This window comes from Panthera leo, chromosome B1 (assembly GCF_018350215.1).
Source record: "Panthera leo isolate Ple1 chromosome B1, P.leo_Ple1_pat1.1, whole genome shotgun sequence".
In the NCBI taxonomy this organism is placed as follows: domain Eukaryota; kingdom Metazoa; phylum Chordata; class Mammalia; order Carnivora; family Felidae; genus Panthera; species Panthera leo.
This window is the reverse complement of record NC_056682.1, coordinates 140,212,813-140,227,919: the sequence shown is the minus strand read 5'-3', so window position 1 is coordinate 140,227,919 and position 15,107 is coordinate 140,212,813.

Genomic DNA, 15,107 nt, shown 5'->3' with positions numbered 1-15,107 from the left:
ATTATTTTTAACGATTTAAGGTAAGTTTCCAATGTATTATAACCATGCTTTCAATTTTTACTTCAGATATAAAAGTTTTATAATTCCCTTACTTAGTGAACAATGTGGTGATAACATGGAAACATTTTTGTTGGCTTGTTCATTTATTAAAGAGCTACTTACTGAGTCCCCACAATGTATAAACAGCTATGTTAGTGGTTGGAGCTTACTCTTTGAAAAAAAATTTTTTTTTTTTTAACGTATATTTATTTTTGAGACAGAGAGAGACAGAGCATGAACGGGGGAGGGGCAGAGAGAGAGAGAGAGACAGAGCATGAACGGGGGAGGGGCAGAGAGAGAGGGAGACACAGAATCGGAAACAGGCTCCAGGCTCTGAGCCATCAGCCCAGAGCCTGACGCGGGGCTCACGGACCGCGAGATCGTGACCTGAGCCGAAGTCCGACGCTTAACCGACTGAGCCACCCGGGTGCCCTGGAGCTTACTCTTTGATGTATAGAATATTACCTATGAAATCCCAGATGGCAAAAGATTACAAAATCAATTTAATCAAGAAACAACTATTAAACTCATTGAATTGTACAGTGAAATTTTATGCATTTTACTATATATAAATTTCACTTTACTATATATAAATTATACCTCAATTAACCTGACTTTAAATAAAAGAAGCAATTATTGAGCACTTATAAAATGACCAAAATCATGCTGGATGCTGGAACTACAAATGATAACTGGATTTAGTCCTAACTTTTTCAAAAGCTCAGGATTAAATTAAAAATATAGTAATTAAAACAAAAAGTGGCCACAGTACACAATACAACAGAGGAAGCATGTTGAAGGAGGATGTAGTGCATCATAAATCTTCAGCCGATTCTTGAAAGATGGGAGAGAGAGACATATAAGGAGAAAAGACCTAAGTACTAAACTTATATACTACTAAGTAGTATGTAAATCATCCAACTCATCATGGCTGACTTTTGACTGATAACAAACCTCTTCCAGAAGATCTTCCCTGAATCCTCTATCTGGGTTAATTGCCCATCTCACAGCATTCTGGGTGCTGCCATTGAACTTTTAATTTTCTAAAATTCTATTAAATTAGTAGTCCCTCCAGGACCCAGTCCCCTAGTTGGCCTATAGAAATTGATCCACACGATTCACTTAATTGAACTAAACTGAATAAAAATGACAGCAGAGATGCATTGTCAAGGAGTTTTTCAAGTAATTGAGTATGGGGAAAATAAGATTTATAGCAGAGAGACTCTTGGTCCTGAAATAACTAACTGTGTTTGGGCAAATAGAAATAGTGTGATGGTTTTGAGGCCATGGGAAAAGGGCTAGAAGAAGAAGGGTGATTAAAAGGAACAAAACCAGAGAGTGAGCAAGGGGGGTCTTTTCTTCAAGACAGGGTTTTTATTTGTTTGCATTGTTTTGTTTTGTTAACTACAGGTAGTAGGAGTCATTGAGAAATTTTAGGCAGTGCTGTAACATGATCAGATATATCTTTTAGATAAGCCATTCTCCTACAGGATGACATTAGGAGGGTAACTATGGAAGCAAGAATTTGGTCGGGAAGCATTAAAAAATGATTCAGGTAAGAGGTAATGTGGGCCATAACTAAGACAGAGGCAATGGGAATTGTGGACAAAGTTTGGATTCAAGAGACAGAATTGCCAAGCACTTGATGATTGGTCAGTTATTGTTCTTAAGAGAGATTGTCAAGGGATAGTAATGCATTTCATTTTGCGCATGTTGAGTTTGAAGTAGAAATATCTAGTAGAGATGTGTAGTAAGCAAGTAGATCCATGAGTTTTATACTGAGATGAAAATGTTAGTTCAAATAACAGGAGTCTGAGATCTTCAGTGGAGAAGACATAGAGTGACAGGAGAAGAGAGTAGAAGACAAGCTCTTAATCCATGTCTCAATGAACTATATATCCAGAAGAAAATCCAGTGGAAGGAGTTCAGGATGCTTGGAGATGCGGAAAGAGAAGTATAAAGAATTGACAGAAAGATCAACTCAAAACAACCTAAATCTTTGCTTCCAACTTGCGTGTGTCAGGAATATGAACATGGCTTATCTGGATCTTCTTAGGGTCTTACAAAGTTGTACTCAAGGTGACAACCAAGACTGGGTTTCATATGAATACAAACGGAAAAGAATTCTCTTCCAAACACACATGGCAGGACTTAGTTCCTCACGGGTTGTTGGAAAGAGGATTTCAGTTCTTTGACTGATAGGCAGAAGCTGCTTTCAGTTTCGTGCCACATGGGCCTCTCCAAAATTTCCACTTGCTTCATCAAATAATGGAAGCCAAAAAAGAAATAGAGAAGTCACAGTCTTTTGAAACCTGATTATGAAAATCACATCCTATCACCTTTGAAATAGTGGGTAGAAGGATTTCACCCTCAAGGGAAAAGGATTACACAAGAGCACGAATGGCAGGAGGTGGAGATCACTGGGAGCAGGGCATTTTACAAATCTATCACAGTTTGTGACCTTGTTCCAAGAGTGTTTAGAAGAGTTTCAGCAAAATAGTAGAAACAGAAACCAGTAAAAATGTCAAATAAGCAAGTGGAGTTTTATGTAGACAGCTGTTTTAACAATCTGTAAGAGAAAGGAAGGAAAAAAATCAGAAGATTAGGACAAGGAAAAACTTTCTAAGGATAAGAGAAAATTGAGTGGGTCTGTAAGATGAGGATATAAAACCATTAGAAATGGAATGGGAAGACACAGGAAACAGGGAGGAGACAGCTTGTGAGCATATTAGTTGGGAGTGTGAGGAGAATGTAACTCTGTAACTCACAACTCAGAGACAAGGGTGAGCAATTAACAGGTAGAGGAACCTCTTTTCTTCAGTGACAGAAGAGAAGAAAATAATTGTAGCTAATGTAGGTAAGTTTGTAAGAACAAAACTGACCTAACTTACATCTGGTGAGTTCAAGTTCCCTGCTGAGGTAGGAAAGTAGAGAAATAATCTGTTTGGGTCTAAGGGTCAGAGACAGACATAGTATTGAGGAGGGTAACAGTTTAGAATAACAACTGAGGTTGTGGGAGAAGGCAGGAGTGGCTGAAGCTGGTATCTATGGTATCTGATTACATCTGAATGTATTTCCTGTGTATAAGCTACCTATAATGTGTATTAGTTAGCCTTTCACCTTCCTGATTATGTTAACGACATGATGAAGACACTGTTTGAAGAATAACTTGGCCATGCTATAAATGCTCAAATGAGAGGTGGCAGACCTTGGCCTTGGGAAGTACATTGAAGCTCCCAGGGCTGCAATTCAAGCAGGAGGCAGGAAGTTCCCAAACCCAAGTGGGAGGGTAAAGAAGAGGATGGTAACTTACAAATGTGATGATAACATCACAGTGGGATAGATGATAATGAGAAAGTGTGGGGCTGAGAAAGGAGGAGGTATGTCTTAATAGAATGGAATAATGAGTAGATAGCACATGAGAACCGAGCTTTGTGTCTAAACAAGTAACTTGGTTTTAGAGAAACTGGTGCCTTTCTGATCCTTGTTACCTCAATCAACTATATTAATAACACAAAACATACACAAAAATTGTTTATGCAGTTCAAGAGATAAAGCTCATTCACCAAGAGGCAAGGGGATTTATTGGAAAGTGCAATAAAATCAGTGTCATAAAAATCAGGTTACCTGAATATCCTTAAACATAAGGTTGTGTCAGGGTTTGGAGAACCTTAATTATTTCTTGAGTGATGCTCAAAGAGGGCCAACTAGCCACACATAATACATTCGGATTAAGAATTAACTCTTAGGAGTCTCATAATGAACCCTTTTTGCCCATTATCACTTATGCGTGGCTGAGTGTTCTAGCTTAATCAAGGACACAACAGGAAGGGAACATAAGTAGGGTAGCTTTGGTTTTTGATAGACTAAAAAGAAAGTCTATGATTATTGAAAGTTATGATCATTGAAAGACACTAAGTGAAAATATAGAGAAACTTACAACTGATGGGTATCTGAAAGACCAATTTAAATTTACATTAACCTACATTTAAGTATCAACCATTTACACTTTCACTTTCTATAAGTGGGTTGGACTGCTTGGTGGCAGGTCAGAATTGTAAATAGCAAGCTTGTACTTCCAAACTACTCTAAGGCTGCCAGAGATTGAATGCTTAATTTATGGTTAACGCATGATTAAATGTTAAATGGCAGTCAGAGGGACTTTCTGAGATTATCTGATTAGCTTTTAGCACCCAGAGATCCCTTCTCGGTGGAATCTGTGCTGTATAATTAAGAACCAGAAGTATAAATGTCTAATAGGGATTTTTGATTCATGTGCCAACAATACACTCACAAAAGGCAAATTATAAGAAAGCATTTAAGAAAGGGCTTGCGATTTTGAATACCTAGTGAATTTTTCTTTAAAAAAACCTTTTATTTATTATTATTATTATTATTATATAAAACTTAATGTTTGACTTTGGGACTCCGTGAAAAGTTCCTGCACTTTGCTGTTTTGAAAAAGTAAAACACTAAAATGTATTTGGTTATTAAAATTACTGGTTTTCAGTAGATGTGTATTTATGCCTTAGCTCAGGTCATCTACTGAGCTATACTATGAACACATGATGTCAAAACCCTCCAAATTTGAATTATCAACACTGGGAGTGCATGATTAAAATTAATTTTGATATAAATTGTTTGGATTTACATACATAATTATTATGAACTTTTCTTCATTTTATTTTTTAAACTATGGTTTTAAATTTCAACATTCAGAATTATACTATAACTACTAAATTAACTGTTGTATAACTACCAAACTACTAACGACTAAATTAGAAATAGCTGCTAAGTTATAAAATTTAAATTTATATCACTTTAAGTTAGTATGATTTGAATAGTAAGTTATAAATATTTAGAGCTAAAAAATATTGAGGATTTCTTCGTCCATTGTTTTATTAAGACACAGTTTTTAGGATGTTTGTAAGCTTTTTCTTGAATAGAATTTTATGGATAGGCAATGTTCCACATGCCTGTTTCCTGAACAACTTTTCTGAATAATTAATATGTTGCTATGCATTGCATATCATAAAGATGGTTACTTTTTCAAACATTCATCTATAGAACCCTGCATGGAACTCCTTTGGGAAACAATTATTTAACTCCTGTAGTTTAAAGATGAAGTAATGCAGCCCTGAGTAGGTGAAATGATCTTCCTACAACCATATATCTACTTAGTGACAGATGTAAAAAGCATAACAACAAAGCTTGAATTTCATTCCTACTATCTTGCACCCCCATACTAGGATTGGATCTCTCAAACAAACATTCTAATAGCCAATATCTTTTGATAAATGTATATTAATCTTCTAAATTTTTGGATTTAATCTTGTTGGATTAAATCTCAATGAAATCCCAAAGTCAGTATTGAGTCATGGGTTTCTGTTGAGATGATACATCGACCATGTTCACTTCAAATTATTTTTGTCAGAAAGTAGAGCTTAAAACTTTTCACGAAAAAAAGATTTTCATGAAAGCTGAGATGATTTATTAAGGAGATAATTTATTTTCATGAGAGGATTCATGAAAGATGTAATTTAAATAAAATCCATGTACTTTTTTAAAAAGAATAAAAGAAGATGCTGATAAATATTTAGATATACTATATAATGTCTTTAAAATACTTCTTTTTGTGTGCCTTTCCCCTTTCATTTGAATTTGTGATGATAATTTCTGTTATGTTCCGAAATACTAACATCTGCTCAAATAGAAAACTCCTTTTAATCATCTCATTTTGCAAGAACACATACCTGACACAAGTTGACAGGTTCGTAGACTGAGCAGTCAACTAAAACACTGATGTACGAACGTATCAGGAAATTCTTTGTTCATTGTTACTATACTCCACTTACAAATCTTGGAATGATATTTGAATAAAATATTTTACTGGCCAGATCACTTGCCCTTGTCATCTTCATTCTGACAATGATTTCTCAGTTCTTTCGGTGATACTTCCATATCACTTAATACTTTCCTAAATCATACCAACATGCATTTATCACTTTAATGTATCAATTGGTATATTCTCTTACGTTTGTTTAATAAAGGTTTACAGTTTTATTCCTTAGATGTTTTCTGTGAAACAAATTCTTTCAAAACTCTTAAACTTTGTTTTTTGCCAATTAAAACTTTTCTTTCTAATTTAGGAACTTAATTTTCTTTCTCAAGTCCACCAATCATCTTATTTTTTTGTAGTTACAACCTAATAACTCGTTAATTTTATTCTTTCAGAGGTGCATTCTTCTTGGAATAGTCATGAGTTTTTACAAAGTGCAGGTGGATAACGTATGGACCGCATGCTGCTGTTGCTTCTGCCACAGTACTTTATAAAACAAAACACTAAATACAGCAATTAGAAAAAAAAAATAAAATTAAGGATGAATAACCAAAATTACCAGAATTTACAAAACTTGGTAAATTTTGTTAGTTATATAAAAAGATTAAATCCTACTTTAACTCAAGGCATGCTCATGCTAATTCTAATAACACACTGGAGTTTTCTTAGCCCACTCTTTGTTCTTGGCCAAAGTACAGTATTAGTTGTTCTTTAACCCTATCCCCAGGGCACCTGGGTGGCTTAGTAGGTTAACATCTGAATTCGGCTCAGGTCATGATCTCATGGGTCATGAGTTGGAGCCCCGCTTCAGGCTCTGTGCTGACAGCTTGGAGCCTGGACCCTGCTTCAGATTCTGTCTCTCTCTCTCTCTCTCTCTGCCCCTCTCCCGCTTGCACTCTGTCTCTGCCTCTCTCAAAAATAAATAAACATTAAAAAAAATTTAACCCTATCCACAAGGATTCAAATACAAGAACACAAAAGAATCTGGTAAAAGTATTAAAGTAAGTTGTGCTAAGAAATCTAAATTGTATGTACTTACTCATTATGATAAAGAAACTATATGCCAGTCAGAAAGAGATAATAATTAAACTTTCCAGAAAACTAAAGCTTGTAGATGTTAACTTTGGAAGAAAATATATACAAAAAGTTTACAAAGTATATACTAACACTCCTATTATTTCTACCTACAGCTTGAACAGGAAAATACAGAAAAATTCTACATGAAAAAATTTGTACATTATTAACAACGCTACTCTAGTGGAGTAGAATTTAGTTCAGACATAGATATACTTTTTTCTTTCGCTTCTCCTCCTGTTCATGTACCCCTCCTTGTTCTTTTTCCCCTTCTTCTTCCTTGTCTTGTTTTTTTTTTTTGAATTTTTTTAATGTTTATTCATTTTTGAGGGACAGAGAGAGACAGAGCTTGAGCGGGGGAGAAGCAGGGAGAGAGAAACACACAGAATCCGAAGTAGGCTCCAGGCTCTGAGCTGTCAGCACAGATCCCAATGCGGGGCTCGAAACCACAAACCGTGAGATCATGACCTGAGCCAAAGTCGGACGTTTAACTGACTGAGCCACCCAGGCACCTCATTATTCTTCCTTCTCTTATTTATTCTGTCCTCTTCCTTTTCTCACGTATTCTCCTCCCCCCTCGCTCACTACTGTGATTCTCTTCTCCAGTGCTCCCTCCTTCCTTATCCCATGGACTTGTTCCTTCCTTCCAGAGTCATAGTTCATAGCAGGGATTGTCATCTTCAAATGAATGCATAAGTAGATGCAAAATCCCACAGGTTTCTTTCTGGAATTTCCTAAAGATCAATCAATTCTTGGATATGTATCATCAAGCTGGGACATCCACTAAACAGATGTCAATCAGATTTTTAGTGAGTTGCTTACCTCTTCTAGATTATCTTTTCTCTTAGAAAACAACTCAGGAAAGGTCTTCATCAGGTAGTTCACAGAGAAGGAAGTACAAATGGCTTATAAAATAAGATGCCCATGTTATTTTTTACTAAAGAAATCCAAGATAAACCATTAATGAGATGACATTTTGAATCTATCAGAGAAGCAAGATCATAAATTTGAGAGAAAAAAAAGATTAGACAGGGCTTGGGATCACATTCTCATATACTCTTGGTGATAATATAAATTGGTGCAATCTCTTTGGAGCAATAAAGCCATAGTTTAAAAAACAAAACAAAACAAAAACAAAACAAAATAAACCAACAAAAACAAAAAAACCAAAACAACCTTTAAATCTATGCATCCTTTGGTCCAACAATTCTATTTTTAGAATTTAGTCTACATTTTTCACACATGCAGAAAGACGTGTGTATAGGGATATTCATGATGGCATTGATTTAAATATAGAAAGAAGGTGGAAACAAGTTAAATGTTCATGGTTATATGAATTGTGGCATATTCATATAATGAGTACTGTGTAAACCTTAAAATAAAGGTTTGGAATATATATGTTGATAAAAATTGTCTCTAAGATGTATTGTTAAGTTAAAAGATCAAATAAATTTCAGAACATTGTTTACAGTAGACTTCCACTTGTTTATTTAATAATATATGAAGATATATATGTACATATGCCTGCACACAAATATACATATATATTTCTCTATTCATTAAGAAGTATAGAAGCAAAGTCAGGCATTAAGAGAAGTTATTGCCTTGTTTACTGTTTTAATTTCATGTGGGCATATATAATTTTTTGTTAAAGATTTTATTAAAAACCATCTGGAACTCTAAAAATAAAATGAAATCAAAATCCTCTTTAAGAATTGACAATATATCTTTAAGGAATAAATATATAATACATGTTTAAAAAGAAAAAAGAAAGGTTATTTTATTTTGCAAAAGTATTTTTGACAGAAAGTACTATTATTAGACTGTTTTTGTGCCCCCTAATTTACGTTAAAACATAATCCTCAATGTGTTGGAATTACAAGGTGGGGGTTTTAGTGGGTAATTAGGTCATGAGGGCAGAGTCTTCAAAAATGAGGTTGATGCTCTTATAAAAGACACCCCAGAGAGCTCCCTTGCCCCCTTCTGTCATGTGATGACACAGGAGAAGAGAACCATCTATGGACCAGGAAGCAGAATCTCACCAGACACCAAATCTGCTGGTGCCCTGATCTTGGAATGTCTAGTTCCCAGAATTGTGAGAAACAAGTGTTGTTGTTTATAAGCCACCTGGTTTATGGAATTATTCTGTTACAGCAGCCCAAATGGACTAAAACAAGTACTTTAGGTTAGTACATACAGAACACAAAACCATTTCAATATTATAGGCTAGCTGAGAAAGACATACTACATAAATTCTTTCTGGATTTATAACAAAATAATCTCTCACTTTTCTGATATCTCGTAATCCATCTGCATCTTTCTTATGATAAATCTTATTTTATTCATAATGCATGTGTGCTGTTCCTTGTAATTATAGAGTTCTGAAAAGCAGAGCACCTTCCACATTACAGAATGGTTCTTCTTTGTCATTATAGATCCCCAATAATGATGTTGAATGAACTACAAAAGATCACTAAAGACTAAGGAAGAGATCAATGTGTAAACTGGACTTTGAGCCTAAGATCTAGTAGAGTCACAAAGGTGGTACCAAATATTTCTTATGCGTAAAACATTCTACCTAGAAGGGATTGGCTCAATGTGGGGAATCCCCATGTTAACTCACTCTTCAGATCAAAGGATTGAGAACCCTAGAAAAAGAATAAATATATTTTCTGGGAAGAAACTCTGTATTATTATGACATTATCCATTCATAATTGAACCAGCTTAATTTATTAGATTAGTCTTGGCAGAAGGAGGCTAGAGCAATTTGGCTGGAGAAGTATGGGCAAGACTGGGTGAGAGACTGGTGTTGGAGAAGATAGGTCTGAATGAATTTTCAGGACACTGGACTGAGTATGGGAAGGCGATCAGAAGGGGCCCTGCCATGGAATAAATGCATGAAGTGTAAGGAATTGGTCATTAGAGGTAGGGTTGTGGCCCAAAGGGAAGAGTCAAGAAAGAACAGAAGGCCAACTTCAATTTTATGAAAGATGAGTGTTATATTTTGAGTTATGAGCATAATTTCTTATTCTGGGAAAAAAAAGAAGGATCACAGAACTGTGTTCTAATATGGACCTCTGAGATTCTATAGAGGTTATTATCCTGTATCTCTTTTCTCTCATCAGTGAAACAAAGATAATTTATGTCATCTACCTTGTTAAAGAGTAACCTGTAACTATAGCAGGCTTATTAATAACTTGCTAAAAATTGTGGCAAAATATATGTAACAAAAAATTCACCATTTTATCCACTTTTAAGTAGACAATTCAGTGACATCAGCCACTAGAACCTTTTCATTTTACCAAACTGGAACTATGAACCATTCAACAATAACTTCCTTCCCCCAGCCTCTGGTAACTACCATTCCACTTTCTGTCTCTATGAGTTTGACTACTCTAGGTACCTAATAAAAGTGGAATCATACCATATTTGTCCTTTTTTGTCTGGCTTATTTTATTTAGTATAATGTCTACAAGGCCCATCCATGTTGTAGCCTGGGTCAGAATTTTATTTTTAACAGAAATTTAACAGAATTTAATAGAAACTCATTTTTAACACTGGATAATTACCATTGCATGTATATACTACATTTGGTTTATCCATTCATTCATCAGTGTGCATTTGGGTTGTTTGTATCTTTTGACCATTGTGAATAATGTTGCCAAGAACATTGCTATACTAAACACATTCATTTTTAATAGAATTCTAATTCTAATAATAAAGCATACTGAATTGTACAGGTTTGGTAGGAATAAGTGTAAGTCATTCAAATGGATTTTAGGTAACATCACTAATAAGTACTGGGTTGAGTTTCAATTTTTTTAAAATGCAAATTGAGTATTTGAACAGCCCAAGTGGTACTGGTTAGGACTTAGCACTTAGACTATTGTAACTTAACATCTGGGCTGAATCATGTGCAGATTGTATTAAAACATTGAATGCCAGAAACTGAGTAAGCTTTTTCAATTCTTTTTATTCGTCTTAAAATAAATTTAAAGACTTTTTTCCCTAATCTTCCTTGTAGGCTACTATTCAGCAGGTTTCTTGTTCTTCGCAGGGCCCAGCTTCGAAGCTTGGAACATGAAGATAGCATGTGTGTTTGCACAATGAGATGTTTAAAGTAAAATTTTCATCAATGAATTTTTGATTCAGAACAAAAGCCCTTCACTTCCTGATGGCTAGAAATACATCTCTGAAGACTGACAATTTTTGGTCAAGTTCTGACATACTCTGAGTCTTGGGGAACAGATGGAAGCAAGTGGTAGAGAAAAGGGAAATCCCATGAAAATAGGGTATGCAAATCTGAGTGAAACAATTTTCTGTCTTTTACTGAAAGAAGGAACAAGGAGGCAAAATATGCAATGGGTTCCATTCTTTGGTGGAATATTTTGGTGCCTTTCATGTAGCTTCTGGAATCATTGCTACTACTTGGCAAGGCAGGCAAATAAAATTGAGATATAAAACAAAAGGAGGAAGTCATGCCTCATTAGGCATTACTTGCTTTCCTCTGATAATAGAGAAATTGATGTCAAAAAGAATTTGAAAATCGATAGAGTAGCTATTTACTGAATCCTCCTTATACTCATAATTGGAACCTTATTTTGATTGAATGTTAAAAACTGAAATAGTGGAGAAAGAGAATTATGCTTTTCATTTCTGAGTTGAACTTTGCATCTGCCCCTCTACATGCCTTCTTTAATCAGAGTCAGATCTAGGAAAATTTTAGACTAAATGAAATGAAGCCAGAAAGTATGTTCAAATTGTCAAATATTTCCCGAGGATCCATGTGTCCTACTGAGCTAGACTGAGTTTTGATTCTTGAATTAAAATCTTACTTGAGGTGCCTGGGTGGCTCAGTTGGTTAAGCATTTGACTCTTGATTTCAGCTCAGGTCATGATCTTACTGTTCGTGGGTTTGAGCCCCTAGTCGAGTACCATGTCAAGCCCCACATTGAGCCCTGCATTGGGCTCTGTGCTGACAGTGTAGAGCCTACTTGGGATTCCCACTCTCCTCTCTGCCCCTCCCCCCACCCTCTCTTTCAAAACAAATAAACTTTAAAAAAATATATTAACTTGCTTTTTTTATTTTTTTTTGACCTAGCAATTGCACTGTTGGAATTTACCCAAGGGATACCGGAGTGCTAATGCATGGAGGCCCATGTACCTCAATGTTTATCGTAGCACTTTCAGCAATAGCCAAATTATGAAAAGAGCTTAAATTTCCATCAACTTATGAATGGATAAAAAAGATGTGGCTTATATATACGATGGAATACTACTTGGCAATGAGAAAGAATGAAATCATGTCATTTGCAGCAATGTGGACAGAACTGGAAGGTATTATGTTGAGTGAAATAAGTCAGTCAGAGAAGGACAGATATCATATGTTTTCACTCTTATGTGGATTTTGAGAAACTTAACAGAAGACCATGGAGGAAGGGAAGGGGAAAAAAAAAATAGTTAACTTGCTTTTTTGATTTGTGACCACTTGTATCTCACCACCTTATAAGTGATCGATTAAACTATATTTTTAGTATTTAAGAAAATGGCTTTAATCTAGTAAAGGTTCCCATATATAAGTTGAAATATTCAGAATAAACTAGGTAATCATGTGAAATTTAATAATATACTAAGTTGCCAAAGGCTTTTATTACTCCTAGAGTTTTCCAATTAATTTCAGATTGTTTAGCATATGTCTTTGGACTGAATGCTTAACTTCACTGGTCCTCAATGTTTTCATTTAATTAAATGAGGAGCTTGCATTAAATTATCTCTGAATTCCCTGTTAACTCTTAAATTGTATAGAGATGCTTGCTTCAGTTTCCCTATGTATAAAATGGGTATGTTATTAGCAGTATTTTTAGACTTCTTTCCTCTACTGCTGTTACTTATTTCTAATTGGGAGTGATTCTTGGTAAGGAAGCATCTATTTTACCACTGTATAGATAAAGATAACATTGATCTTATATTAGGAGATATTAGGGCTCATTAGGTGACCTTGCACAATAGAGAAATGAATGCATCTATTTGGATTATCTTTGATATTGTCCAGTTGTTTTATTAACTATTTGTACCACATTTTGACATCACAATCAACCTAAGTTTCTTGAGCCCTATTGAGCAAGTTTTATGTTGACTTATATTGACCTCATCTCAACACTTTTATAAAATTCTTCAGAGCAAACCAAAATTTTAAATGCACTTTCAAATATTTGGGGGAATGACTTTTTATGCAACATTTCTGCAGTTTTCTAATCAGCAAAGGCACTTCCCTGTGGGTGATAAATATGTTAGCATGCCTTTATGGAGTCAGTAAATCAGGAACAATAATAATAATAAAAAAGCCCTGTCCATAACTTCAGATTGTAATTTATGTAATGACATCACATCCCTTCTTTAACTCAAACATAGAGTCTCATTTACCTGCTAGTCTGATAAACACTGATTTTTTTTTTTTCAGGTTGGAATTTAATATAGGCACATAATATATGACGTTCGTATTCAAAAGAGATAATGAAGAGAAGACGAAGAACTGATAAGGCAAATGACGTGATAATATATGCCATAATGGGTAAGACAGAGGGTGGACAGATGACAAAGCCACATTTCTTTTTCAGACGTAGTTCCTTGAATTTTGCAGCATGTACATTTCTAGGCAATGAAGACATATCAAAGCTCAAGTGGTGACAAGAGAGCTTGCTGCTCTAGTTTTAGTATCTTCCATTCATGAATATTTATCACAGCAGCACCACACAGAACACTTTTCCCTGATTATTGCAGTCGTTTGCTATATGTGCCATTGTAGTTAAAAGTCTATACGCTTTCCTGTTATGAGGCATACTGTTTTGTGGCTTAAAGTATCTATGTACCTTAGCTGATGCTGCCTTTAATTTAGGTTGAAACAAGGAGCAAGTTTTCACGTTTATAAAACCTTTTGTGATCTTTGCTTTCCACTAACTCAGTTTAAGTATAAAACCAATTTAAGAGTGATCTCTTTTTACTTAAAGTTTATTGATTTATTTTGAGAGAGAGTGAGAGAGCAGGGGAGGGGCAGAAAAAGACAGGGAGAGAGTATCCCAAGCCCCATGTGGGGCTCGATCCCACGAACCATGAGATCATGACTTGAGCTGAAATCAAGAGTTGGTCAATTGACCCAACTGAGAGTGATCTTGTAATATGACATACTTATTTTATCTAAGGTGTTTAAGTTTTAACACGCATACTACTACTCACATTCAATTGTTTCTTTCATCTCTGATTGCTGTTTAGCATCTAAATCTATAGACCACAGTTTATTTAATCAAACAAAAGTTCTAAAGATATGTTTGGTTTAATTGTTATAAATAAAAGCTATATAAATTTGTTACACAGAATCTATTTTGAAACTAAAACTCATAAACATTACCTAGACTAAAGTTGAGGGGCACCTGGGGAGCTTAGTCAGTTAAGCCTCCAACTCTTGATTTTGGCTCAGGTCATGATCTCACGGTGAGATCCAGCCCCAAGGTGGGGTCTACACTAACAGAGAGAAGCCTGCTTGAGATTCTGTCTCCCTCCCTCTCTGGCCCTCCGTGGCTCACAGGCGCCTACACTCTCTCTTTCAAAATAAATCAACATTAAAATAAAGATGAATGAATGACAGGCTTTGCACTGATTCATCATATCAATATATGATTTGTAAATCATATTAAAAACCATCAGCCTTGTTAACGTTCCAGTTCATCTCAAAAGCAGTAGTTCCAGGCAAGCCTCTTTTTATTGTGCTTTGCTTTATTGTGCTTCATAGATGGTGCTTTTGTTGCTGTTTTGGGTTTTTTTGTTTTGTTTTTGTTTTTGTTTTAACAAAATGAAGGTTTGTGGCAACCATGTATCGAACAAGTCTTTTGGCACCATTTTTCCAAAAACATTTGCTCACTTTGTGTTTCTGTGTCACATTTTGGTAATGCTCACAGTATTTCAAACTTTTTCATTATTATATTTGAATTGCAGCAATCTCATGATAAAACTTTAACAGATGAGGAGTTGCTTCTTGTGGATGAACAGAAAAAGTAGTTTCTTGAGATGGAGTCTACTCCTGGTGAAGATGCAGTGAAGATCGTTTAAATGAAAACAAAGGGTTTAGAATATTATGTAAATTTAGTTGGTAAAGCAGTA